Genomic DNA, 27,626 nt, shown 5'->3' on the forward strand with positions numbered 1-27,626 from the left:
AGTCTTAATCCAGACATGGGAGGGCCTGAATATACATCTATCGATCAGTCTGTCATCTAACCATCTCCATATTTTTCACCTACTCTTTCTCTCACAGAAAGAATAACCCTTCCCACCCCAGTTCCCGTGAGACATTTAGATCGGCCTCTTCGCCCTGCAGTTACAAGAACAAACAGGTGTCTGCAGATGTTCTACCCTTCTCGGTCCAAAACAGCATGAGAAGAAAGTGAATCCGTATAATTCCCTGTATCTGTGATGCTCTTACATTCCAACAAACTGTAGAGAAACTCCTAGTAACCCTTGAAACTTTTCAGAGTGAAGGGAAACATTTTCACTTGCTCTCTATTTTTGTACTAGAACTCCTAAAACATTTAAAATTACACAAGGGAGGAGGGGAAGGGAAGACAATAACTGAGTTATTCGTTTAGCGCACATGTGACTAGAACCTCACAACACTTTGGGTAACTTGATTACATTCCATCTTATTATCCAAAACATGTTAAATCTACAATGATTGTCAGAAAGTTGGAAATGCTCTTAATAAGAGAGAGGGGTGACCGGGTTTTCCCTCTGTGGTTTATAGCCCATGGTTTATAAAGTGAGGCATTCCCCAAACCTCATCCCAGTGAAAAGGTGCATATTTTAGTCTTCTCAGAATTCTTATGGGAACTCTTAAAAAATCTTACAGGAATTCTTAGAATCACCAGGTGGTGCTTGAGAACCCACAAGATCAAAACCAAAATCTTTGGGTCTTTAATCGATGGGAAATTTATAAGCATTTGCTGTGCCTCTGGTATATTAGTAAACTCTGAAAAGTTACAGAATGTAAGCAAACCTTGATCTTCAAGCCATCCTGCATGAGACATATATCCACGTTATTGTTAAGACAAAGGACCTTAAGGAGTCCCTGGCACATAGAAAGCCACCAACAAAAAGCAGCTTTGGTGATTAGCCTCTGCACTAGAATAGAGGCACAGGGGGTTGTAAAAACTGCTACGGCAGCAACAGGAGAGCTTATCATGAGCACGCTGTGTAAGATCTTACAGAGAAGGTGCTTTGAGCAGAGGCTTGCAGAATCAGTATGAAATTTCCAGGGAAAAGGGAAAGAGAATTCCAGGCAGAAGGAACAGCATGGAGAAAAGCAAAGGCTTGAATGTACATCTTACTAAAGGAACACGAGTGTGGCCAGTACCAAGAGAACATAGGGTTGAAAAGATGGGGTGGGAGAAGATGCAGATGTGAAGGTCAATTGGGCCAGATTATGAAGAGCTTGAAGTTCGGGATTTATTCTGTAGACAATGGGAGGCAAAGTGTTGAGGGGGAGAGTGATGAGATCAAACTTGTGATTTAGAGAGATCATTTTGGGGGTAAAAAATAAAAGACTGGGTAGGGTTGGTGAGGGGCAGGGAATGCAATTAGGAGGTTGGTGATGTGGGAATTGGGGGAGACATGACATGATGAGGAGGGGACCTAAAACAGGCAGTGAGCTGCAGAGAAGGTGAGAGATGGGAAACATTTAAAAGATAGGCTTTTTCATTATGAATTATTGTGCTATTATTCTTTCCAAGTTATTGGGTATAATTTTAAATGAGGTTCATCTCTACAAATTGCAAGTTCTTGGGGAAAAAAAAAAGCCTGGAGTTTGCTCTCCATTCCTACCTGTACCCAGAGAGGCCTAGCCCATTAGACTTTGCGCCACTTGCTGGCAGCTCTCTGAATTACAGGCACAGAGCCCAGAAGAATTAAACTCTGCCCTGATCACGGAGATTCTCGCCAACCTGACTCGAAATAATGACAAATGCCACACTGAGGTTTCATTACACTTTTTCAGAAGGGATATAAAATGTTCTTTCTTGGGGTATAGGGATGAAACTTTTAAAGGTGGCTTTCTTCAGCTAACAAAATGAAATGCTTCATTCTAGATAAAAGCAGAAAGAGGATTGGGGGAAAGAGGCCACCAAGGGAAAAACCCTTGGTGCTCAGGTTACACCTCGCAGATCATCCAAACCTGATGAACAGACTGCTGTCAATCATAGAACAATGAAGGAAGCCCCTATGCTGAAGTCCTGTTATTTGAAATCAGAAATCCTCACTGTTGGGACTTCCCTGGTGGTCCAGTGGGTAAGACTCTGAGCTCCCAGTGCAGGGGGCCCAGGTTCGATCCCCTGGTCAGGGAACTATATCCCGCATGCATGTCGCAACTAAGAGTCCGCATGCTACAACTAAAGATCCCACATGCTGCATTCAAGACCCAGTGCAGACAAAAGAAAGAAAAGAAAGAAATCCTCACTGTCAACGGCAGCATAAACAACAGCTGTTCAGTGCTAGGCTTGGTGTTAGGGAAACAAGAGCTTAAGATGGAGGATGACTAGTTTGGCTTCAGTTTAAATGCATCCTCAGAAAAGAAAGGGGAGGGGCTTCCCTGGTGGCACAGTGGTTAAGAATCTGCCTGTGACACAGGTTTGAGCCCTGATCTGGGAAGATCCCACATGCTGCGGAGCAACTAAGCCTGTGCACCACAACGACTGAGCCTACTCTCTAGAGCCCGTGTGCCACAACTACGGAGCCCGTGTGCCACAACTACTGAAGCTCGTGCACCTAGAGCCTGTGTTCCGCAAGGAAGAGTAGCCCCCCTCTCCACAACTAGAGAAGGCCCGCATGCAGCAACAAAGACCCAACGCAGCCAAAAATAAATAAATAAAATAAATAAATTTATTTTTTCAAAAAAAGAAAGGAAAGAAAGGCGAGGGCTTCCCTGGTGGCGCAGTGGTTGAGAGTCCGCCTGCCGATGCAGGGGACACGGGTTCGTGCCCCGGTCCCGGAAGATCCCACATGCCGCGGAGCGGCTAGGCCCATGAGCCATGGCCGCTGAGCCTGCGCGTCCGGAGCCTGTGCTCCGCAACGGGAGAGGCCGCAACAGTGAAAGGCCCGCGTACTGCAAAAAAAAAAAAAAAGAAAAGAGAGGGGAAAACGAGACCCTGGATTTGGCCACTCTCTCTCTTATATACATTTCATATAATCAATCTATCACAAATCTCAGGAACTCTGTCTTTAAAGTCTTTCAAATACAGCCTAATTTGACCACTACATACCACCTCTGCCACTGCCACCGAGGTCCGGCCACCAGCACCTCTTGCCTGGACTCTGCATTAACTCCCAGGCTGTTCTCCCTGCTTCCACTATTGACCATCCGTCCCGTGGTTTCTCATCACACCGCAAAGAACATCCCAGTCCTAACCATGCCCCCCAGCTCTCCCTGCCCCACCCCTGCTACCTCCCTGACCTCATCTCCCACCACCTTCACCACACAGCCCTGCTCCAGCTCCTCTGGCCTCTTTCCATCCCTTCAGCTCACCAGGCACTCTCTGCTTTGGGGTCTCTGCACTTGCTGAACTCTCTGTCTGGAATGTTCTCCCCTCTATGGCATACACCTAAAACGCACCCTCTGTTTCCCTAACCCTTCAGTATGCTGTATTTCCCGCCCCCGCCGTGGGATTTTTCCTTATATTTTATTATATATTTTTTAAATTTAATTTTATATCCCTCCCTGGAACATAAGCTCCATGAGGTCAGGGACTTAATATGTTTTATTTATTGCTGTAGTCCAGTGATGAGAATAGCATTGGGTACATGGTAGGTTCTCAAATATTTATTAAACACGTGAAAGACTGACTGGATGAATGAACGACCCATTACCCTCACTTCCTAAACCAGAATCATTCCCCCTCCATTCCTCAAATAATATTCACTTTTACTATCACAACTCATCAAAACTACCCTAGGCCAATCCAGCCTCAGTGAGGGGTGGAGCAAGCTTTGGAGCCCTGAAAGGTTAGTACGTTTGCAAGACACCATATTATGCTCTTCAGACCCGTTCAGCTACTGTCAAGAACTCAACAGCTGCACCCACTCTGCCTAAGGAGGGGAATTTTCGAGCCTGCATGGATTCAGCAGTAAACCTCAGACGATTAAGTGAAGGTGTGTCATCACTCTCCACGACCCCAATATATTCTTTGGATGCATTATACAAACAAGATATAACTTTAAATATCTAATGTATGATTTCAGTCTCTTGATTAAGAAACTTCAAATCAGCACCTCTTTGGGGGAAAATGAAAATAAAAGCAAGCTGAATGCTGAAGGAATCAAACTACCATCAAAGGGCACTCTAGTCAAAGGCCAGAGTGCCCTCTACTGGCTATGGGCAGCTAACCAAACCATGGGGAAAAACCACAAAGAGGAAGCGGCTTTATATTCAAATCCACAAATGGGATTATTAAAAATACTTCAGCCCCTTCAAAGAAAATGCACTGTGGCTATAATAGGGGGAAAAGCCTCAGCCCCAGCTTTCAAGGGGGTTGAAGATTGCTATGAGGAATGGAAATTTGGAATTAGAGTAGGATAAATGATGTAATTCAGAACACACGCAGGACATATAATCCAGTGGGCAGGGGGGAGGAGTGATATCCGAGCGGAGGTTTGTAAGGGGCTAGGAGGCAGCCAGGGAAGGCAGTGGTGTGTACATACGGGGAGTTAGATTCCAGGTGATGGATCTATGAAGGCAGAGGCAGGGAGGTGACAGAGAACATGTTCAAGGGCTCTAGGAGTTGAAAGCTGTGACAACTGCTCTTTCTTTTAATTCAAGTACAGTTGATTTACAAGACTGTGTTAGTTTCAAGTACATAGCACAGTGATTCAGTATTTTTGCAGATTACACTCTGTTATAGGTTTTTACAAGAAAATGGGTATAATTCTCCAGGCTTTACAGTATATCCTTGTTGCTTATCTATTATATATACATAGTGGCTTGTGTCTGTTAATCCATGCATTTATATACACTAATAATGAAATATCAGAAAGAGAAAGTAAAAAAACAATCCTGTTTAAAATCACATCAAAACAAAAGATCTCTTGGGGAGATCTTCAAGATGGTGGAGGAGTAAGACGTGGAGATCAGCTTCCTCCCCACAAATACATCAGAAACACATCTACATGTGGAACAACCCGTATAGAACACCTACTGAATGCTGGCATAAGACCTCAGACCTCCCAAAAGGCAAGAAACTCCCCATGTACCTGGGTAGGGCAAAAGAAAAAAGAAAAAACAGAGACAAAAGAATAGGGACGGGACCTGCACCAGTGGGAGGGAGCTGTGAAGGAGTTTCCACACACTAGAAAGCCCCTGCACGGGTAGAGACTGTGGGTGGCGGAGGGGGGAAGCTTCGGAGCCGCGGAGGAGAGCACAGCAACAGGGGTGCAGACGGCAAAGCAGAGAGATCCCCGCACAGAGAATCAGTGCCGACCAGCACTCACCAGCCCGAGAGGCTTGTCTGCTCACCCGCCGGGGCGGGCGGGGCTGGGAGCTGAGGTTCGGGTTTCAGAGGTCAGATCCCAGGGAGAGGACTGGGGTCCGCTGCGTAAACACAGCCTGACGGGGGCTAGTGAGCCACAGCTAGCCGGGAGGTAGTCCAGGAAAAAGTCCAGAACTGCCTAAGAGGCAAGAGACCATTGTTTCGGGGTGCGCGAGGAGAGGGGATTCAGAGTACCGCCTAAACGAGCTCCAGAGACGGGCGCGAGCTGCGTCTATCAACACGGACCTCAGAGATGGGCATGAAACGCTAAGGCTGCTGCTGCAGCCACCAAGAAGCCTGTGTGCAAGCACAGGTCACTATCCACACCTCCCCTCCCGGGAGCCTGTGCAGCCCACTACTGCCAGGGTCCCAGGATACAGGGACAACTTCCCTGGGAGAACGCACAGCGCGCCTCAGGCTGGTGCGACGTCATGCCAGCCTCCGCCACTGCAGGCTCGCAGCGCATTCCACACCCCTCCCTCCCCCTGGCCTGAGTGAGCCAGAGCCCCTGAATCAGCTGCTCCTTTAACCCCGTCCTATCTGAGCGAAGAACAGCTGCCCTCAGGCGACCTACACGCAGAGGCGGGGCCCAATCCAAAGCTGAACCCCTGGGAGCTGTGCGAACAAAGAAGAGAAAGGGAAATCTCTCCCAGCAGCCTCAGAAACAGCAGATTAAATCTCCACAATCAACCTGATGTACCCTGCATCTCTGGAATACCTGAATAGACAATGAATCATCTCATAATTGAGGTGGTGGACTTTGGGAGCAACTGTAGACATGGGGTTTGCTTTCTGCATTGATTTATTTCTGGTTTTATGCCTACTGTAGTTTAGTATTTAGAGTTTATTATCATTGGTAGATTTGTTTATTGATTTGGTTGCTCTCTTCCTTTTTTATATATATATAGATTTTTTTTTCTCTTTTTGTGAGTGTTTATGTGTATGCTTCTTTGTGTGCTTTTGTCTGTAAAACTTTGCTTTCACCATTGGTCCTAGGGTTCTGTCTGTCAGTTTTGGTTTTTGTTTCTAGGGTTTTTTTAGTATAGTTTTTAGCACTTGTTATCATTGGTGGATTTGGTTTTTGGTTCGGTTGCTCTATTCTTTCTTTCTTCCTTTTTTAAAATTACTTTTTAATTTTTTTATTTTTAATAATTTAAAAAATTTTTTATTTTAATTATTTCATTTTACTTTTTCTTTCTTTTTTTCTCCTTTTCCTTCTGAGCTGTGTGGCTGACAGGGTCTTGGTACTCTGTCTAGGTGTCAGGCCTGTGCCTCTGAGGTGGGAGAGCCAAGTTCAGGACACTGGTCCACCAGAGACCTCCCAGCTCCACGTAATATCAAATGGCAAAAGCTCTCCCAGGGATCTCCATCTTAACATTAAGACCCATCTCCGATCAGTGACCAGCAAGCTACAGTGCTGGACACCCTATGCCAAACAACTAGCAACACAGGAACACAACCCCACCCAATAGCAGAGAGGCTGCCTAAAATCATAATAAGGCCACAGACACCCCAAAACACACCACCGGACACAGTCCTGCCCACCAGAAAGACAAGATCCAGCCTCATCCACCAGAACAGAGGCACCAGTCCCCTAGACGAGGAAGCCTGCACAACCCACTGAACCAACCTTAACCACTGAGGGCAGACACCAAAAACAACAGGAACTACAAACCTGCAGCCTGCAAAAAGGAGACCCCAAACACAGTAACTTAAGCAAAATGAGAAGACAGAGGAACACACAACTGATGAAGGAGCAAGGTAAAAACCCACCAGACCAAACAAATGAAGAGGAAATAGGCAGTCTACATGAAAAAGATATCAGAGTAATAATAGTAAAGATTAGCCAAAATCTTGGAAAAAGAAGAGAGAAAATATAAGAAACGTTTAACAAGGACCTAGAAGAACTAAAGAACAAACAAACAATGATGAACAACACAATCAATGAAATTAAAAATTCTCTAGAAGGAATCAATAGCAGAATAACTGAGGCAGAAGAACGGATAAGTGGCCTGGAAGATAAAATAGTGGAAATAACTACTGCAGAGCAGTATAAAGAAAAAAGAATGAAAAGAATTGAGGACAGTCTGAGAGACCTCTGGGACAACATTAAAGACACCAACATTTGAATTATAGGGGTCCAAGAAGGAGAAGAGAAAAAGAAAAGGATTGAAAAAATATTTGAAGAGATTATAGTTGAAAACTTCCCTAATGTGGGAAAGGAAATAGTCAAGTCCAGGAAGCGCAGAGAGTCCCATACAGGATAAATCCAAGAAGAAACATGCCAAGACACATATTAATCAAACTATCAAAAATTAAATACAAAGAAAACATATTAAGAGCAGCAAGGGAAAAACAACAAATAACATACAAGGGAATCCCCATAAGGTTAACAGCTGATATTTCAGCAGAAAGTCTGCAAGTTAGAAGGGAGAGGCAGGACACATTTAAAGTGATGAAAGGGAAAAACCTACAATCAAGATTACTCTACCCATCAATGATACCATTCAGATTTGATGGAGAAATCAAAAGCTTTTCAGACAAGCAAACGCTAAGAGAATTCGGTACCACCAAACCAGCTTTCCAACAAATGCTAAAGAAAATTCTCTACGTGAGAAACATGAGAGAAGAAAAAAACCCACAGAAACAAACCCAAAACAATTAGGAAAATGGTAATAGGAATATGCATATTGATAATAACCTTGAATGTAAATGGACTGAATGCCCCAACCAAAAGACATAGACTGGCTGAATGGATACAAAAACAAGACCTGTATAAATGCTGTCTATAAGAGACCCACTTCAGACCTAGGGACACATACAGACTGAAAGGGAGGGGGTGGAAAAAGATATTCCATGCAAATGGAAACCAAAAGAAAGCTGGAGTAGCAATTCTCATATCAGACAAAATAGACTTTAAAATAAAGACTATTACAAGAGACAAAGAAGCACACTACATAATGATCAAGGGATCAATCTAAGAAGAAACTATAACAATTGTAAATATTTATGCACCCAACATAGGAGCATCTCAATACATAAGGCAAATGCTAACAGCCATAAAAGGGAAAATCGACAGTAACACAATCATAGTAGGGGATTTTAACACCCCACTTTCACCAATGGACATATCAACCAAAATGAAAATAAATAAGGAAACACAAGCTTTAAATGATACATTAAACAAGATGGACTTAACTGATATTTATAGGACATTCCATCCAAAAACAACAGAATGCACTTTCTTCTCAAGTGCTCATGCAACATTCTTCAGGATAGATCATATCTTGGGTCACAAATCAAGCCCTGGTAAATTTAAGAAAGCTGAAATCATATCAAGTATCTTTTCCGACCACAACGCTATGAGACTAGATATCAATTACAGGAAAAATTCTGTAAAAAATACAAACACATGGAGGCTAAACAACACATTACTAAATAACCAAGAGATCACTGAATAAATCAGAGGAAATCAAAAAATACCTACAAACAAATGCCAATGGAAACACAACAACACAAAACATTTGGGATGCAGCAAAAGCACTTCTTAGAGAGAAGTTTATAGCAATACAATCTTACCTCAAGAAACAAGAAACATCTCAAATAAACAACCTAACCTTACACCTAAAGCAATTAGAGAAAGAAGAACAAAAAACCCCCAAAGTTAACAGAAGGAAAGAAATCATAAAGATCAGGTCAGAAACAAATGAAATACAAATGAAGGAAACAATAGCAAAGATCAATAAAACTAAAAGCTGGTTCTTTGAGAAGATAAACAAAATTGATAAACCATTAGCAAGACTCATCGAGAAAAAAAGGGAGAAGATTCAAATCAATAGAATTAGAAATGAAAAAGGAGAAGTAACAACTGATAGTGCAGAAACACCAAGGATCACGAGAGATTATTACAAGCAACTATATGCCAATAAAATGGACAACCACAAAAAAAAGGACAAACTCCTAGAAAAGCACAACCTTCTGAGACTGAACCAGGAAGAAATAGAAAATATAAAGAGACCAATCACAAGCACTGAAATTGAGATTGTGATTAAAAATCTTCCAACAAACAAAAGTCCAGGACGAGATGGCTTCACAGGCAAATTCTATCAAATATTTAGAGAAGAGCTAACACCCATCCTTCGCATACTCTTCCAAAATATAGCAGAGGAACGCTCCCAAACTCATTCTACGAGACCACCATCACCCTGATACTAAAACCAGACAAAGGTGTCACAAAGAAAGAAAACTATAGGCCAATATCACTGATGAACATACATGCAAAAATCCTCAACAAAATACTAGCAAACAGAATCCAACAGCACATTAAACGGATCATACACCATGATCAAGTGGGGTTTATCCCAGGAATGCAAGGATTCGTCAATATATACAAATCAATCAACATGATACACCATATTAACAAACTGAAGGAGAAAAACCATATGATCATTTCAATAGATGCAGAAAAAGCTTTCAACAAAATTCAACACCCATTTATGATAAAAACCCTCTAGAAAGTAGGCATAGAAGGACCTTACCTCAACATAATAAAGGCCATATATGACAAACCCACAGCCAACATCTTTCTCAATGGTGAAAAACTGAAACCATTTCCTCTAAGATCAGGAACAAGACAAGGTTGTCCACTCTCACCACTATTATTCAACATAGTTTTGGAATTTTTAGCCACAGCAATCAGAGAAGAAAAAGAAATAAAAGGAATCCATATCAGAAAAGGAGTAAAGCTGTCACTGTTTGCACATGACATGATAGTATACATAGAGAATCCTAAAGATGCTACCAGAAAACTACTAGAGCTAATCAATGAATTTGGTAAAGTTGCAGGATACAAAATTAATGCACAGAAACCTCTTGCATTCCTATACACTAATGATGAAAAATCTGAAAGAGAAATTAAGGAAACACGCCCATTGACCATTGCAACAAAAAGAATAAAATACCTAGGAATAAACCTACCTAAGGAGACAAAAGACCTGTATGCAGAAAACTATAAGACACTGAGGAAAGAAATAAAGATGATACAAATAGATGGAGAGATATACCATGTTCTTGGATTGGAAGAATCGACATTGTGTAAATGACTATACTACCCAAAGCAATCCACAGATTCAATGCAATCCCTATCAAATTACCAACGTCATTTTTTATGGAACTAGAACAAAAAATTTCACAATTTGTATGGAAACACAGAAGACCCTGAATAGCCAAAGCAATCTTGAGAAAGAAAAATGGAGCTGGAAGAATCAGGCTCCCTGATTTCAGACTATAATACAAAGCTACAGTAATCCAGACCGTATGGTACTGGCACAAAAACAGAAATATAGATCAATGGAACAGGATAGAAAGCCCAGAGATAAACCCACACACATATGGTCACCTTATTTTTGATAAAGGAGGCAAGAATATACAATGGAGAAAAGACAGCATCTTCAATAAGTGATGCTGGGGAAACTGGGCAGCCACATGTAAAAGAATGAATTTAGAACACTCCCTAACACCATACATAAAAATAAACTCAAAATGGATTGAAGACCTAAATGTAAGGCCAGATACTATAAAACTCATAGAGGAAGACAGGCAGAACACTCTATGACATAAATCACAGCAAGATCCTTTTTGACCCACATCCTAGAGAAATGGAAATAAACATAAACAAATGAGACCTAATGAAACTTCAAAGCTTTTGCACAGCAAAGGGAAACATAAACAAGATGGAAAAGACAACCCTCAGAATGGGAGAAAATATTTGCAAATGAAGCAACTGATAAAGGATTAATGTCCAAAATTTACAAGCAGCTCATGCAGCTCAATACCAAAAAAACAAACAATCTAATCCAAAAATGGGCAGAAGACCTAAATAGACATTTCTCCAAAGAAGATATACAGATTGCCAACAAACACATGAAAGGATGCTCAACATCACTAATCATTAGAGAAACGGAAATGAAAACTACAATGAGGTATCACCTCACACCAGTCAGAATGGCCATCATCAAAAAATCTACAGACAATAAATGCTGGAGAGGGTGTGGAGAAAAGGCAACCCTCTTGCGCTGTTGGTGGGAATGTAAATTGATACAGTCACTATGGAGAACAGTATGGAGGTTCCTTAAAAAACTAAAAATAGAATTACCATATGACCCAGCAATCCCACTACTGGGCATATACCCTGAGAAAACTATAATTCAAAAAGAGTCATGTACCACAATGTTCATTGCAGCTCTATTTACAATAGCAGGACATGGAAGCAACTTAAGTGTCCATCGACAGATGAATGGATAAAGAAGATGTGGCACATATATACAATGGAATATTACTCAGCCATAAAAAGAAACGAAATTGAGTTATCTGTAGTGAGGTGGATAGATCTAGAGTCTGTCATACAGAGTGAAGTCAGAAAGAGAAAAACAAATGCTGTATGCTAACACATATATATGGAATCTAAAAAAAAAAGTGGTTCTGATGAACCTAGGGGCAGCCCTCTTATGCCCTTAGGGCTTAAGCCACTCCTGGTTACATATTGTTTTTTCTAACCAAAGTGTGCTCACTGATAAAACTCATATTCTATGACATGAGGAATAATGGAAAGTTTTTAAGAAGGCTGATAAGTATCAGAGAACGAATGGAAGAGGACAAGATAAGAAGCCTGAGGGCAGTTAGGATACTTGTAAAAGTTCAAGTGTGGGGACTTCCCTGGTGGTGCACTGGTTAAGAATGTGCCTGTCAATGCAGGGGACATGGGTTCAAGCCCAGGTCTGGGAAGATCTCACATGCCATGGAGCAACTACACCCGTGAGCCACAACTACTGAAGTCCACGCACCTAGAGCTCATGCTCCACAACAAGAGAAGCCACCACAATGAGAAGCCCATGCACCACAACGAAGACCCAATGCAGCCAAAAATAAATTTAAAAAAAATAAGAAAAAAAGTGCAAGTGTGGATGGGGAGGGAGGCAGAGATTAGGACCTTGCCTCTGAACTGCTAAGAATGGAAGAGAAGGGAGAAAAAAAAAATGTTTAGAAAGTAAAATGGACAGTATTTGGTTATTTAGGGAGCTTGAAGATGAGATGAAGGGAGAAGTCAAGAGTGAATTCCAAGTAGGTAGGTCGCTCCTGGATATGCAGAATTTCGGAGAAGGAGCAGGTCATGGATGGGAGGGAAATGATGAATTCTGCTTGGGACACGCTGAGTTTCAGGAGTCAAGTGGAGCCCAGAGGGCAGTTGAATTTTATATCTGGAGCTCAGAAGATCTGGATTTAAGATAAAGATTTTCAACGTATCTCTAAGGACATGGTTATTGAAGCCATGGAAGCAGATCTGGTCACTCTCCTTGGAGCATATTTAGAGTAAGGGAGACAAGAGGAGAGGGTCAGGGAAGAAACACTGTGATGGTCAACATTCAGAGACAGATAGGAATGAAAGCTCCATTGATTCTAAGAATGCCAAAGGGAGAGAGTAAAGAGAATGAAGTGTTTCCCCAATGGCAAAGAAACAAAGGTTCCAGAAGGAAACATCCTACTTCAGAGGAGATAAGTGAAATGACACCCTTGGTGACCTTAACCCTTGGTGAGCACTGGGTAAGAAGCAAGTGTTGGTGACATTGAAAAGATGAAACGGATATGACCCAAGTAGATGTCCTTTCAGGAAGAAGCCTGTGAAAAGGAAGAGAGAGATGGAAGGATAATTAGGGAAGGCATGGGTCCCAGAGAAGGGTATCTTTTCAAGATGTGGGAGGTTTCAATGTGCTTACATACTGAGGGGAAGGAACCAGCAGAGGATGTGGGCAGAGGTATGAGAGAGGGGGTTGAGGTGTTAATTGAAGAGGTGAGACCCTGAAGTTTCTGGTGGGGGGAGTTGGAAGCGTAAACTTTACAAACCATTTCAGATCACAGTTCCTTCTAAAGCAAATTAACTCTTTGGTGGAAAATTCAATCCCAGTCAATAATGGGGTCCTCCTCCCTCCCCAAATCATGCAAGTTCCTAGCATCAAAACATCTAGAAGCCATTCTGGTTGTTGACCACACTGGTTAGCATAGAGTGCAGAGATGCTCACTCTTCAAGCCTGCAGGGCCCAATCTGCTTTGAGGGAGACTGTGAGCCCACAGGCCTGGGGGTGGGCATCCTTAGATTTGTCACATAGACAACCCACTATTCCCCAGGGCCCTACCACTGAGTCCCCATCATTCAGGGGAATTCTCCTCTCCTTTCTACCTTTAGGATCCTCCTGATCTGTGAGAAATCATTCTCCTCTCTTCTTGCCTTTACAGGCCAGCCCTTCTCTACCTGCCCCCTTTTCCATAAACTTGAGTATTTACAGAGAACAGGGATTCCAGCAACCTCTGTTCCTCCATTTGCCACAAACCATCCCTGAGATGGGGGGTCGTGGGCCTGGGGATGGGTGAGGAACATAGGGCAAGCACAAATTAACATCACAATAAATTATTCTGTCATGGAGGTAGAATCCAAAATTCAGGTTGAAAATGCATCAACCTTCACAAGAGAAGAAAATCTCTTTGAGGCAGGGCAGGAATTTAAGGATTTCTCCAGCTGAACAGAAAGAATGTCTACTAAAAATGATATAGATGGCATAAGGGAAGGACAGGTACCCTGAGGATTGTGGTACAAGTCCAAAACAGCTGTTGTGAGGAAGGGGAGAGGGAACAGAGAAGTACTCCTAGCAATGTTAAGTCCTTGGCTAGAGTTAGAAAACACTCACATAATGTTATGGCATGCATCCGTGTTATTTTTTCCAGTAAGCCTGGCGGCCCTAGGGCAGGGAAGAAAGCACACAGCTGCATCATGGGATGGAATGGGATGCTGCCAGAGACATGGCAGAAAGATAAAGGGATGAAGCAGACAAGGGTACTAGCTAGAGACCAGTTACAACGGGGACCATGGAATGTAGGTCAAGAGTAGACTACTGCTGTTCAAGATCTCTGAGGCAATGCAGTTCTAGGTGGTGGTCATGGAGGGGAAGTGAAAACACCAAGCAACTAGGCTAGAAAGTTGAACTGGCTAGCGTGAAAGTAACCAGGATGATCAGGAGACAGTGGAAAGAAGTCTCTGAGCCACTTGTCAAAATCATCAGTGAAGGTGGTGGGTGGTGACTGACAGAAAGGAACGATAAAGACAGGGAGAGACAGATACATGAGCCTCTCAGCCTCTCCTTACAAGAACACAGGAGAGCTGTGGTTTGAAAGCAGCAACAGAAAACTTGGAGGACACTGACCTTACTCCTCTCAGGAAGTGGTTCTCAAAATTGCCTCTCACCCATGGAGTGTCTACGAATGATTTCAGGATCACACACCAGAGATTCTGACTGGGACTCTTGGCCTAGCCTAACACATCATTTTAGATGAGGAATCAAGATCCAGGAGGAAGGAAGTGACATGCAAGCCCTCATCATTCAGACCCCACCTGGTGGCCTTTCCATTATGCCCCCCTGATGCTCTGTTTGGGCTCTCTTGTTTTAGAGTTGCCTTAACAGGAGGAGGGGGAGGATGGGGAGAAGTAACAAGAAGAGGGGGGAAGAGGGGGAGGAGGAGGAGAAGAGGACCAACCCACTTCAGAAAGTTACTCAGTTACAAAGTATTATTAGCAATAATAATAGCCCATCAGAAAGCACTGCAGGCTTTCTGGGTGACATGGTTTTCAAAGGGCTTGTTGCATGGAAATTGTCAGTGAGGCCTGAACCCAGAGCTGGGATTCTCCATGTGGCCCTCTTGGCACCCAGAGGGTGCGCTTCCAGCCACAGTGGGGCCATGTGGACCCTACAGAGCCAGGACAATGCCAATTCCTGCTTCTTTTGCCCTGAAACCTACCCTTGTTTTATAGGACTTTTTAAAGTTGATGTCCCCTCCTCTCAAACACAGCTGCTACATGAGAAATAAATCCTAAGAGGCTAAAACAATCCCAAGAACAAATGGGCCCTTTAAGAGGGCTGGACTCTCTGCAGCTCAAATTCTAGCTCTGCTATTCACCCTGTGTGATCTTAGGGAAATAATTAAACCTCTGTGCCTTGGTTTCCTCATACATAAAATGGGGATTACTAATAGTTCTACTTTATCAGGTAATTGTAAGGAATTATGTGAAATAATCCAAGTAAACTATTTAGCACAGAAGACATGGAGTTCCCATCTCCCCACAACTAGTTCACCTGCCAGACACTGGTGAGGGACCTCGACGCCCAAGGAAACGGAAGGAAGCCCCAGGAGAATTGGTAGGATGTGGCTGGACTGAGCGGGGAGGAGAAGTGGAGGCTGGACAGGATCAACACCCCTGAGGGTCGGCTGAGAAGGGGGAGGGGTTCCCATGCCTGGAGGGACCCTCGGGGTCTCAGATCAGGGGGGAGTATGCCCAGCATTTTCCCTGCCCGATCGGCTGGGGAAGTCTGCCCAGTTCTTGGGCCGGGTCCTATGCTCTCAGAGGGCCCCTCTGGGCCATGCTGGTCCTGGGGGCATAGGAGGGAGGCTGGGGGAGAAGAGGAAAGGCAGGCAGGAGGGGCCCCTCTGGACAGGAAGTGAGGGAGAGGAGTGAAGGACGTTTGCTCCACCCACTCGAGACTGGGAAACCTGCTGGGCTCCCAGGTGGGGTCCCCTGCCCTCTGAGACCAGAGGCAGGAGGCATGCCTGGGCCCCATCTGTTCTGTTGAGCCTAAGCCCTTCCACCCACAGCCCCCAGGGCCTTTTCCAGCCCTGTGAATCCTAAGCATAGGCACCACCCACCACCCCAAACCCCATCTCTGCTTAGGCCCTGCCCTCCACAGCCAAGGCCTTTTCCACCTTTTTTTTTTTCTCCTCCTCCTCTTTACTATTGTGGTTCTATTTTACCTTCTGGTTGTTGTTTTATCCATATATTTATTTTTATATTCTTTCTAACATAACTGTTAGTTTCCTAATTTTATTTTTTACTTTGCTATTGTTCTCCTTTTTTTTTGTTTTTGCCACCCCAAGTGGCTTGCATGATTTTGGTTCACAAGATGGGGGTCCAGCCGAAGCTCCTGTGGTGGGATCTCCAACTCCGAACCACTGGACTAACAGAGAACCTCAGACCCCAGGGAATATTCATCGCGTGAGGTCTCCTGGAGGTCCTCATCTCGGCACCAAGACCCAGCTCTACCTGGCAGCCTACAAACTCCAGTGTTGGAAGCCTAAGGCCAAACAACCAGTAAGAGAGGAATGCAATCCCACTCATCAAAAAAAAAAAAAAGAGTAAAAAATATGTCACAGATGAAGGAGCAAGGTAAAATCCTACAAGACCAAATAAATGAAGAGGAAATAGGCAATCTACCTGAAAAAGATTCAGAGTCATGACAGTAAAGATGATCCGTATCTCGGAAATAGAATGTAGGCACGGATTGAGAAAATACAAGAAATGTTTAACAAAGATCTAGAAGAACTAAAGAACAAACAAACAGAGATGAACAACACAATAACTGAAATGAAAAATACACTAGAAGGAATCAATAACTGAGGGAGAAGGACAAATAAGTGAGATGGAAGACAAAATGGTGGAAATAATTGCCAAGGAGCAAAATAAAGAATGAAAAGAATTGAACACAATCTCAGAGACCTCTGGGACAGCACTAAATGCACCAACATTGTAATTATAGGGGTCCCAGAAGAAGAAGAGAAAAAGAAATGGTCTGAGAAAATATTTGAAGAGATTATAGTGGAAAATTTCCCTAACATGGGAAAGGAAATATTCACCTAAGTCAGGAATCACAGAGAGTCCCATACAGGATAAACACTAGGAGAAATACACCAAGACACGTATTAATCAAACTAACAAAAATTAAATTAAAAAATATATTAAAAGCAGCAAGGGAAAAACAAAAAATAATATACAAAGGAATCCACATAAGGTTATCAGCTGATCTTTCAGCAGAAGCTCTGCAGGCCAGAAGGGAGTGGCAGGATATACTTAAAGTGATCAAAGAGAAAAACCTACAACCAAGATTACTCTACCCAGCAAGGATCTCATTCAGATTTGACAAAGAAATCAAAAGCTTTTCAGACAAGCAAAAGCTAAGAGAATTCAGCAGCACCAAACCAGCTTTACAACAAATGCTAATGAAAATTCTCCAGGTGGGAAACATGAGAGAAGAAAAATACCCACAAAAACAAACCCAAAACAATTAAGAAAATGGTAATAGGAACATGCATATCGATAATAACCTTGAATGTAAATGGATTAAATGCCCCAACCAAAAGACACAGACTGGCTGAATGGATATAAAAACAAGACCCATGTATATGCTGTCTACAAGAGACCCACTTCAGACCTAGGGACACACACAGAGTGAAAGTGAAGGGATGGAAAAAGATATTCCATGCAAATGGAAATCAAAAGAAAGCTAGAGTAGCAATACTTATATCAGATAAAATAGACTTTAAAATAAAGACTGTTACAAGAGATAAGGAAGGACACTACATAATGATCAAGGGATCAATCCAAGAAGAAGATACAACAATTATAAATGTTTATGCACCCAACATGGGAGCACCTCAATACATAAGGCAAATGCTAACAACCATGAAAGGGGAAATCAACAGTAACACAATCATAGTAGGGGGCTTTAACACCCCACTTACACCAATGGGCAGATCATCCAAACAGAAAATAAATAAGGAAACACAAGCTTTAAATGACACAACAGACCAGATAAATTTAATTGATATTTATAGAAGATTCCACCCAAAAGTGGCAGAATACACTTTCTTCTCAAGTGCACACGGAACATTCTCCAGGATAGATCACATCTTGGGTCACAAATCAAGCCTCAGAAAACTTAAGAAAATTGAAATCATATCAAGCATCTTTTCTGACCACAACGCTATGAGACTGGAAATCAATTACGGGAAAAAAAAACTGTAAAAAACACAAATACATGGAGCCTAAACAGTGTGCTACAAAATAACCAGGAGATCACTAAAGAAATCAAAGAAGAAATAAAAAATCAACATAGAAACAAACGACAACGAAACACGATGACCCAAACCTATGGGAGGCAGCAAAAGCAGTTCTAAGAGGGAAGTTTATAGCAATTCAAGCTCACCTCAAGAAACAAGAAAAATCTCAAATTAACACTCTAACCCTACACCTAAAGCAACTAGAGAAAGAAGAACAAAGAAAGTAGAAGGAAAGAAAACATAAAGATCAGAGCATAAATAAATGAAATAGAAATGAAGAAAACAATAGCAAAGTTCAATAAAACTAAAAGCTGGTTCTTTGAGAAGATAAACAAAATTGATAAACCCTTTGCCAGACTCATCAAGAAAAAAAGGGAGAGGATGCAAATCAATAAAATTAGAAAGGAAAAAGGAGAAATCACAACTGACACCACAGAAATACAAAGGATTTTAAGAGACTACTACAAAGAACTATATGCCAATAAAATGGACAACCACAAAGAAATGGACAAATTCTTGGAAAGGTACAATTTTCCAAGACTGAACCAGGAAGAAATAGAAAATATAAACAGACCTATCACAAGTAATGAAATTGAAACTGCAATTTAAAATCTTCCAAAAAACAAAAGCCCAGGACCAGATGGCCTCACAGGCAAATTCTAACAAACATTTAGAGAAGAGCTAACACTGATTCTTCTCAAACTCTTCCAAAAAAACTGCAGAGGGAGGAACACTCCCAAATTCATTCTACGAAGCCACCATCACCCTGATACCAAAACCAGACAAAGATATCACAAAAAAAGAAAATTACAGACCAATATCACTGATGAACATAGATGCAAAAATCCTGAACAAAATACTAGCAAACAGAATCCAACAACATATTAAAAGGATCATACACCTTGATCACGTGGGATTTATCCCAGGGATGCAAGGATTCTTCAATATACGCAAATCAATCAATGTGATACACCATATTAACAAATTAAGGAATAAAAACCATATGATCACCTCAGTAGATGCAGAAAAAGCTTTTGACAAAATTCAACACCCAATTATGATAAAAACCCTCCAGCAAATGGGCATAGAGGGAACCTACCTCAACATAATAAAGGCCATATATGACAAACCCACAGCAAACCTCATATTCAATGGTGAAAAACTGAAAGCATTTCCACTAAGAGCAGGAACAAGACAAGGATGTCCACTCTCGCCACTCTTATTCAACATAGTTTTGGAAGTCCTAGCCATGGCAATCAGAGAAGAAAAAGAAATAAAAGGAATACAAATTGGAAAAGAAGTAAAACTGCCACTGTTTGCAGATGACATGACATTATACATGGAAAATCCTAAAGATGCCACTAGAAAACTAGTAGAAGTAATCAATGAATTTGGTAAGGTTGCAGTATACAAAATTAATGCACAGAGATCTCTGGCATTCTTATACACTAACAATGAAAAATCAGAAAGAAATCAAGGAAACAATCCCATTTACCATTGCAACAAAAAGAATAAAATACCTAGGAATAAACTTACTCAAGGAGGCAAAAGACTTGTACTTAGAAAACTATAAAACACTGATGAAAGAAATCAAAGACGACATAAACATATGGAGAAATATACCCTGTTCTTGGATTGGAAGAGTCAATATTGTGAAAATGACTATACTACCCAAAGCAATCTACAGATTCAATGCAATCCCTATCAAACTACCAATGGCATTCTTCACAGAATTAGAAAAAAAATTTTACAATTTGTATGGAAACCTAAAAGACCCCGCATAGCCAAAGTAATCTTGAGAAAGAAAAATGGAGCTGGAGGAATCAAGTTCTCTGACTTCAAACTATACTACAAAGCTACAGTAATCAAGAGAGTATGGTACTGGCACAAAAACAGAAATATAGATCAATGGTAAAGGATAGAAAGCCCAGAGATAAACCCACGCACATACGGTCATCTAATTTATGACAAAGGAGGCAAAAACATACAATGGAGAAAAGACAGCCTCTTCAATAAGCAGTGCTGGAAAAACTGGACAGCTACATGTAAAAGAATGAAATTAGAACACTACCTAATAACATACACAAAAATAAACTCAAAATGGATTAAAGACCTAAATGTAAGGCCAGACACTATAAAACTCTTAGAGGAAACCATAGGAAGAACACTTTGACATAAACCACAGCAAAATCTTTTTTGACCCACCTCCTAGAGTAATGAAAATTAAAACAAAAAGAAAAAAATGGGACCTAATAAAACTTAAAAGCTTTTGCACAGCAAAGGAAATCATAAACAAGAAGAAAATACAACCCTCAGAATGGGAGAAAATATTTGCAAATGAAACAATGGACAAAGGATTAATCTCCAAAATATACATATAGCTCATGGAGCTCAATATCAAAAAAACAAACAATCCAATTAAAAAATCGGCAGCAGACCTAAATAGACATTTCACCAAAGAAGACATACAGATGGGCAAGAGGCACATGAAAAGATGCTCAACATCACTAATTCTTAGAGAAATGCAAATCAAAACTATAATGAGGTATCATCTCACACTAGTCAGAATGGCCATTACCAAAAACTCTAGAAACAATAAATGCTGGAAAGGGTGTGGTGAAAAGGGAACCCTCTTGCACTGTTGGTGGAAATGTAAATTGATACAAAAACAGAACTATCATATGACCCAGCAATCCCACTACTGGGCATATACCTTGAGAAAACCATAATTCAAAAAGAGTCATGTACCACAATGGTCATTGCAGCACTATTTACAATAGCCAGGACTTGGAAGCAACCTAAATGTCTGTCGACAGATGAATAAAGAAGATGTAGAACATACATACGATGAAATATTACTCAGCCATAAAAAGAAACAAAATTGAGTCATATGTAGTGAGGTGGATGGACCTAGAGTCTGTTATACAGAGTGAAGTAAGTCAGAAAGAGAAAAACAAATACGTATGCTAACACATATATATGGAATCTTAAAAAAAAAAAAAGGTACTGATGAACCTAGTGGCAGGGCAGGAATAAAGACGTATACATAGAGAATGGGCTTGAGGACATGCCAGGGGAGAGGGGGGATGCTGGGGTGAAGTGAGAGTACCAACGACATATATACACTACCAAATGAAAAATAGTTAGCTGGTGGGAAGCAGCAGCATAGCACAGGGAGGTCAGCTGGGTGTTTTGCGATGACCTAGAGGGGTGGGATAGGGAGGGTGGGAGGGAAGCTCAAGAGGGAGGGGATATAGGGATATATGTATGCATATAGTTGATTCACTTTGTTGTAAAACAGAACCTAACACAGTAATGTAAAGAAATTATACTCCAATAAAGATCTATTAGAAAATATATTTAGCAGTTTCTGGCAAACAACATGCACTCAGCATAACTTAATTCCTCTGGGCCTCAGTTTTCTCAGCTGCAAGACGGGGGTTGTTATGGATTGAATGTCTGCTTCCTCCCAAAATTCATATGTTGAAATCCTAACTTTCAGAGTGATAGCATTGGGCGGTGAGGCTTTTGGGAGGTGATTAGGTCACGAGAGTAGAGTCTTCATAAATGGAATTAATGCCTTTATAAAGGAAATTCCAGAGAGCTTTCTTGCCCCTTCTGCCCTGTGAGGACACAGTGAGAAGATATCCATCTCTATGAACCAGGAAGCAGCCTGTTACCAGACACCTCATCTGCTGGTGCCTTGGTCCTGGACTTCCCAGCCTCCAGAGCTGTGAGAAATAAATGTTTTTATTTAAGCCACCCAGTATGTGGCATGTTTGTTATAGCAGCCTGAATGGACAAAGACAAGGATCAACAACAGCTCTTACCTAACTGGGCTGTTATAAGGAAGTGTGAGAAACCATCCATGTAAAATACTAGAGCTGTTCCTGTCACATGATATGCTCTCAATCAATGTTGTTTATAATTCATTTATCTGCCCACCAGAAATTCTACTCTTACATATGCTTGTCTAACTGTGTCATTTTTTTGACCCAAATAAGCTCCCTCTCCTTCATAAATCGATGTAAGGCGAAGGTGAAAGTTCTGTGCTTACTCAGAAGTAAAAGCACTGTAGCCAACCTCCTCCATAAAAATACCACAGGAATATGCTTTCTCAGTATTGCACTAGCTAGGGAGGCTTTAAAACATGGCATAGGTACCACTTAAGAGTTGCATTATTGGGCTTCCCTGGTGGCGCAGTGGCTAAGAATCCGCCTGCCAATGCAAGGGACACGGGTTCAAGCCCTGGTCCGGGAAGATCCCACACGCTGCAGAGCAGCTAAGCCCGTGTGCCACAACTACTGAAGCCCACGTGCCTAGAGTCCATGCTCCACAACAAGAGAAGCCACCACAATGAGAAACCCGCGCACCACAACTAGAGAAAAGCCCACACGCAGCAAAGAAGACCCAACGCAGCCAAAAATAAAAATAAATAAATTTAAAGAAAAAAGAGTTACATTATTAATGTTAGCTGGACAATATGATGTCACACTATCTCAGGGTCTGACCACCAGTTGATTTTAGTCACTCCAAATCCTTAGTCTGACATTGGTGATAGCCCCAAACATACAACTGTAATTTGACATTCTCACCCAGAAGCCAATCAGCTCTGCAACTTAGATATGCCTTCTGAAAAGTCCACTGTCCATCTTCAGGTCCGAAGAATGAAGTGAATCATTTTTGGAAAGCAAAGTCAATGACCTCCTTCAGATGTACAGACAAGTGTCACTCAAAGTCTTCATGCACTTAACATGCTTAGTGCAAGGCCTAGAATTCCCCCAGCTAAAGATTCCAAAACTCTCTAGTTGACCTGCATCAGAAAACGCATATAAAATGCCATATTTTTAAGATAAAGGGGAGGTGGTGGTATGAACTCACTCATAAAGGGGAGTATGGCTCTTTACACAACTTGAACAGCCTCCAGCCATGTCCAGGGAAGGAACTTGACCAGTGAAAGGTACATTCCAGACCTCCTGCAGGAATGGCCGGCCAGCCCCATGGTGGAAATAATTGCAACAGGCTGTCAGAGCACGGTAGGCTGAACACTACCACCAACAACTAGCTGAACTCAGATGAAGTACACTGAGATTAAAATTTCGCTTTCTGCACAGTTCACCCATGTAAAACAAACAAACAAAAAAACATGCAGAGGGACTGATATGGCCTGTTCAGCCTGTGAGAAAGCTTTCCCACTAGCGGGCATCCAGCATTGCTTGGGTGAATGTTTAACCATTGTTAAAGAAATCAATCCAAGCTGCCAGTCCTCCTGAGACCAATTACATAGGGCTACCCCTGTGAAAAACAGCTTGCTCTTGCAAATCAATGCCTGCAATTTGAAGCATCTAGCCCAGTGACTTCAATTTTAGGCTTATACTTGAACCACAGTTTGATTTCTCTGTTCATTTAGTACATCTCACCCAGTCAGCAGTCCCAGGGGCCTCTCATCATACCTCAGCTTCAACCCTTCTGGAGGATAAGAGCCTGAATCTTTAAAAAGCCCCTGAAGACCTTCTTGAGATAATTAGGGGGCATTTCACAAAAGTATTTAAACACACCCATATTGTCAAACATACTCTCTGTGATGTTAATTTTTTGTGTCAACTTGACTGGGCCACAGGGCCAGATGAAACATTATTTCTGGGTGTGTCTGTAAGGGCGCTTCTGGATGAGATGAGCATTTGAATGTGTGCATTCATTACAATAGCTAGCCTTCCGCAGTGTGGGTGGTCATCATCTAATCCACTGAGCACCTGAACAGAACAAATAGCAGAGGCAGGAGGATTCATTTCCTTCCTGCCTATCCACTTAAACTGGACTTCAGTTTTCTCCTTCCCTTGGACTGGGATTTACACCATCAGCTTCCCTGGTTCTCAGGCCTTCAGACTGGGACTGGAATTACGTCACTGGTTTTCCTGGGTTTTTAGCTAGTGGACTGCAGACTGTGGGACTTAGCCTCCATAATCATATGAGCCAATTCCTCATTAAAAAATTTTCTTTATATATATGTGTAGATGGATAGATGGATGGATGGATGGATAGACAGATTATTGGTTCTATTTTCTATTTTTCTGGAGAACCCTGATTAATATACTGTCCAAAATTTCTGAAAATCTATAGGGCCTTTTCGTAGAACTAGTAACCTTCAGAGCCTTGATGTTACTTAAGTAGATCGTAATTGAATAACTTTGCCTTCTTGTTAATTCAGAAGATAAAATAAGTCCCTAGCACTTCGGCTGTGGTCTTGAGATCTACTTTTCAAAGGAACCAGGGCTCCTTGAAGAAATGGCCGATTCCAGTTTTGGGGCAAGAAACCTGCCAGATGAGCCCATATATCTCATTTCACTAGAAAGCGCGGAAGTTAGCAGAGACTCCTAAGGTTGTATTAAAAGGACTCAGATGCCAACTTAAAGGGATTCACACTGGCCAAAAGAGGGGCAATCTGAGTATCAATAAGGATAACTTCAATGAACTGAAACATATTAAATATGTTTAGAGCCATGAGTTCATAACGATACTTACAAAATCTATTGGTCACTATTGGAAATGCTAATGAATTAACTATCTTGAAAACAGGAAAACAGAAAAAGGAATCAAGAATTTATCCTGCCTTTCCTGTATACAGTGTACCACTAGGAAAAAAAAATAGTTGATAAAAGGAAGTTTCTTTTTATAAAAGTATTCTAGAAAATAAGTGTAGAAGGAATAACAGAATTAGAATATCAGTACTTTGCAACTTCTATTCATGTATCTAAAGAATGATTTTCAATGACTGCCAAAATCACAAAAAGATATATATGATCAAAGATTAAATGCCTCCTAAAGAAAGAACACACTACCTACGAGGTAGTCTTGCTAAAAACTCAAGCTTGAATTTGATCAAGTCACTTGTCTAGATCCAAATACCAAATTACTGAGAACACTCTATAAAATGTATCATCCTGTGTCTTCAACAAATTGCAATAAAAGAAAGGAACAGAGAAGAAACCTTCAGTTTAAGTGAGTCTTAAGAGACATACCCACCTCTCCCCCCAGTAAAAGGAAGCTGTATTGATGTCCCCATGTTTCTTATCAACCCTGGAGTCAATCTGTTCCCTTTTAATCTCAAAGTCCCAGTTTTCCCAGGACCTACAGAAATGGTCCTGAGCTACAGAAATGCTCTTACTCTGATCCACTGTTAATCCTCAGATGCGTCCTACTCCAGTGTTCCTGAGATCCCAGCCCTCAGTGGGTTGTATAAACTGAAGGCTTACTACTTACTATCAGACACATGTGTTCTATGATTATTTATTTATTTATCTATTTTTGGCTGCATTGGGTCTCTGTTGTTGCGTGCGTGGGCTACTCATCATTGCGGTGGCTTCCCTCATTGAGGAGCATGCGCTCTAGGCACGTGGGCTTCAGTAGGTGTGGCATGCGGGCTCAGTAGTTGTGGCTCGCGGGCTCTAGATCACAGGCTCTTGTAGTTGTGGTGCACGGGCTTAGCTGCTCCACGGCATGTGGGATCGTCCCGGACCAGGGATTGAACCTGTGTCCCCTGCATTGGCAGGCGGATTCTTAACCACTGTGCCACCAGGGAAGTCCTAATGCACTCTAAACATACTCTCATGTCACACAAAATCTCTAATTCTGGGAAGCTCAACGGAATTGGGAAGATGAAACTGGTGCTAGAATCTGGGCTCCATAGGATTTGCCAAGAAAGGAAATCTTACTTAAGGTTGTTGTCTAAAGCAGAAAGAGTGGAAGAACACATCTGAGCCATAATCCTTGAGGTGCAGACAGGAGTCAGGAGTCTGGGGTTCACATGTAAACATTAAGTCTAAGCGTGAGATTATGGAAGGTAAATTAAACCAACAGCCAGAAACCAGTTTGGAAATAGACTTGAGGAGAAAGGAGAAGAAAACAGTTGAGAAAACCTGAGACTGTATACAGAGGGCAAGAAACATTGATTGATTTTTGTTTGTCTAGTATTCCCCTTTTAACTGGAGAGCTATTTCTTCTCTAGCCCAAAGCCTTGACTCTCCTACTCCATGAGGGAGGGCAACGACCAAGGCTGGGACTCTCATGGGACCCTATCCAACTAACAATAGTGACCGGACCATAGTGACTGGTCCAAGGATGGACACAGATCCAAGCGGGGCCAACTGATGTTCTTCCATGAGATTTTTCTATTTGGATATTGAAGAGAAAGTGCTCTCCTTCCTGTAAGGATGAAGACATGGATGTGTCAGTAATCATTTTCCCCATGATGTACAAAGAGTTGTCTCTGGCAGTACAGAATGAAGCCAATAAATTATTAGGAAACAAGAAACAAGAAGAGATGAGGGGGAAAGAAAGGTGGGGTAAGTTCCAATGACATTGCTCAAGTCCCTAGATCTAGTCTTGCCTGAAGTGAGTGCTATCCTTGAACTTACCAATCACATGTACCAATTCCTTCCTCTCTTTGTTTTTGTTTTGGTTCACCTTAGGTTACTGTCACTTGCAGTGAAGACTTTCACCACTACAATGTGTAGGACAAATATGGCTTGTCTGGCCTGTTCAGCCTCCATTTACCTGGTCTCCCCAGTTTGCTACCTCCATTCTTTAAAGATCCATTAGCTCCAACCTTATGATCTCCTGCTCTCTCCCTGGCATGAACAATAAATGGTCTTCTAGTGAATGGATTTGAATTATTCTACACTGACTGCAGTGTCCAAATAACCAAAGACATAAATTGTCACTGTTTAATGTTGTAAATGTTTGCTGAATAAAGGTGCATAAAGCATTTGGAAAGTATAATGCATTTTCCCACTGACTTTAGTTACCATTTCAGAGACGCTTCACAGAGGAAGACTTTGGGGCAGGAGTCAGAAGAATTGATTTTAGTCCCAGAACCTTGGTCTGGTTTTATTAAACCACATGGCATGCCCACTCTGTGTCGTTATTTTATTTTACTTTTTAATTTGTCTGCATCATGCAGCTTATGGGATCTTAGTTCCCCAACCAGGGATCGAACCCATGCCCTCAGCAGTGAAAGCGCAGAGTCCTAACCACTGGACTGCCAGGGAGTTCCCTGTGTCACTCTGTTTTAAACACTTCTCATGTTAACTCATTTAATCCTCAACAACCTACCACAACAATGAAGCAGGTATTATTTTATCCCCGTTTTATAAAAAAAGAAATGAGGCGCAGAGAGTTTAAGTAGTTTACCCAACATAACAAAACTCGTAAATGGAGGGGGTCGTGTGTTTTGAATCTGGGGACTTGTGTTCCTCATCCACAAAATACAAGTTATGTGAAATGCTGTGTCCTATGGTACCAGAAGAGTATGGGCTTTGGAGTCAGAAAAACTTGAGTTAGAAT

The 27,626-nt window shown here is 41.8% G+C and overlaps 1 protein-coding gene across 2 annotated transcripts in view; it reads right to left on the reverse strand.

Moving 5' to 3' along the window:
* SH3GL2 (SH3 domain containing GRB2 like 2, endophilin A1) overlaps positions 1-27,626 on the reverse strand; it is a 680,775-nt gene that overhangs the window by 377,191 nt on the left and 275,958 nt on the right. The gene's annotated exons all lie outside the window — the stretch shown is intronic.

Source organism: Stenella coeruleoalba (assembly GCF_951394435.1).
Source record: "Stenella coeruleoalba genome assembly, chromosome: 7".
NCBI classification, from domain to species: domain Eukaryota; kingdom Metazoa; phylum Chordata; class Mammalia; order Artiodactyla; family Delphinidae; genus Stenella; species Stenella coeruleoalba.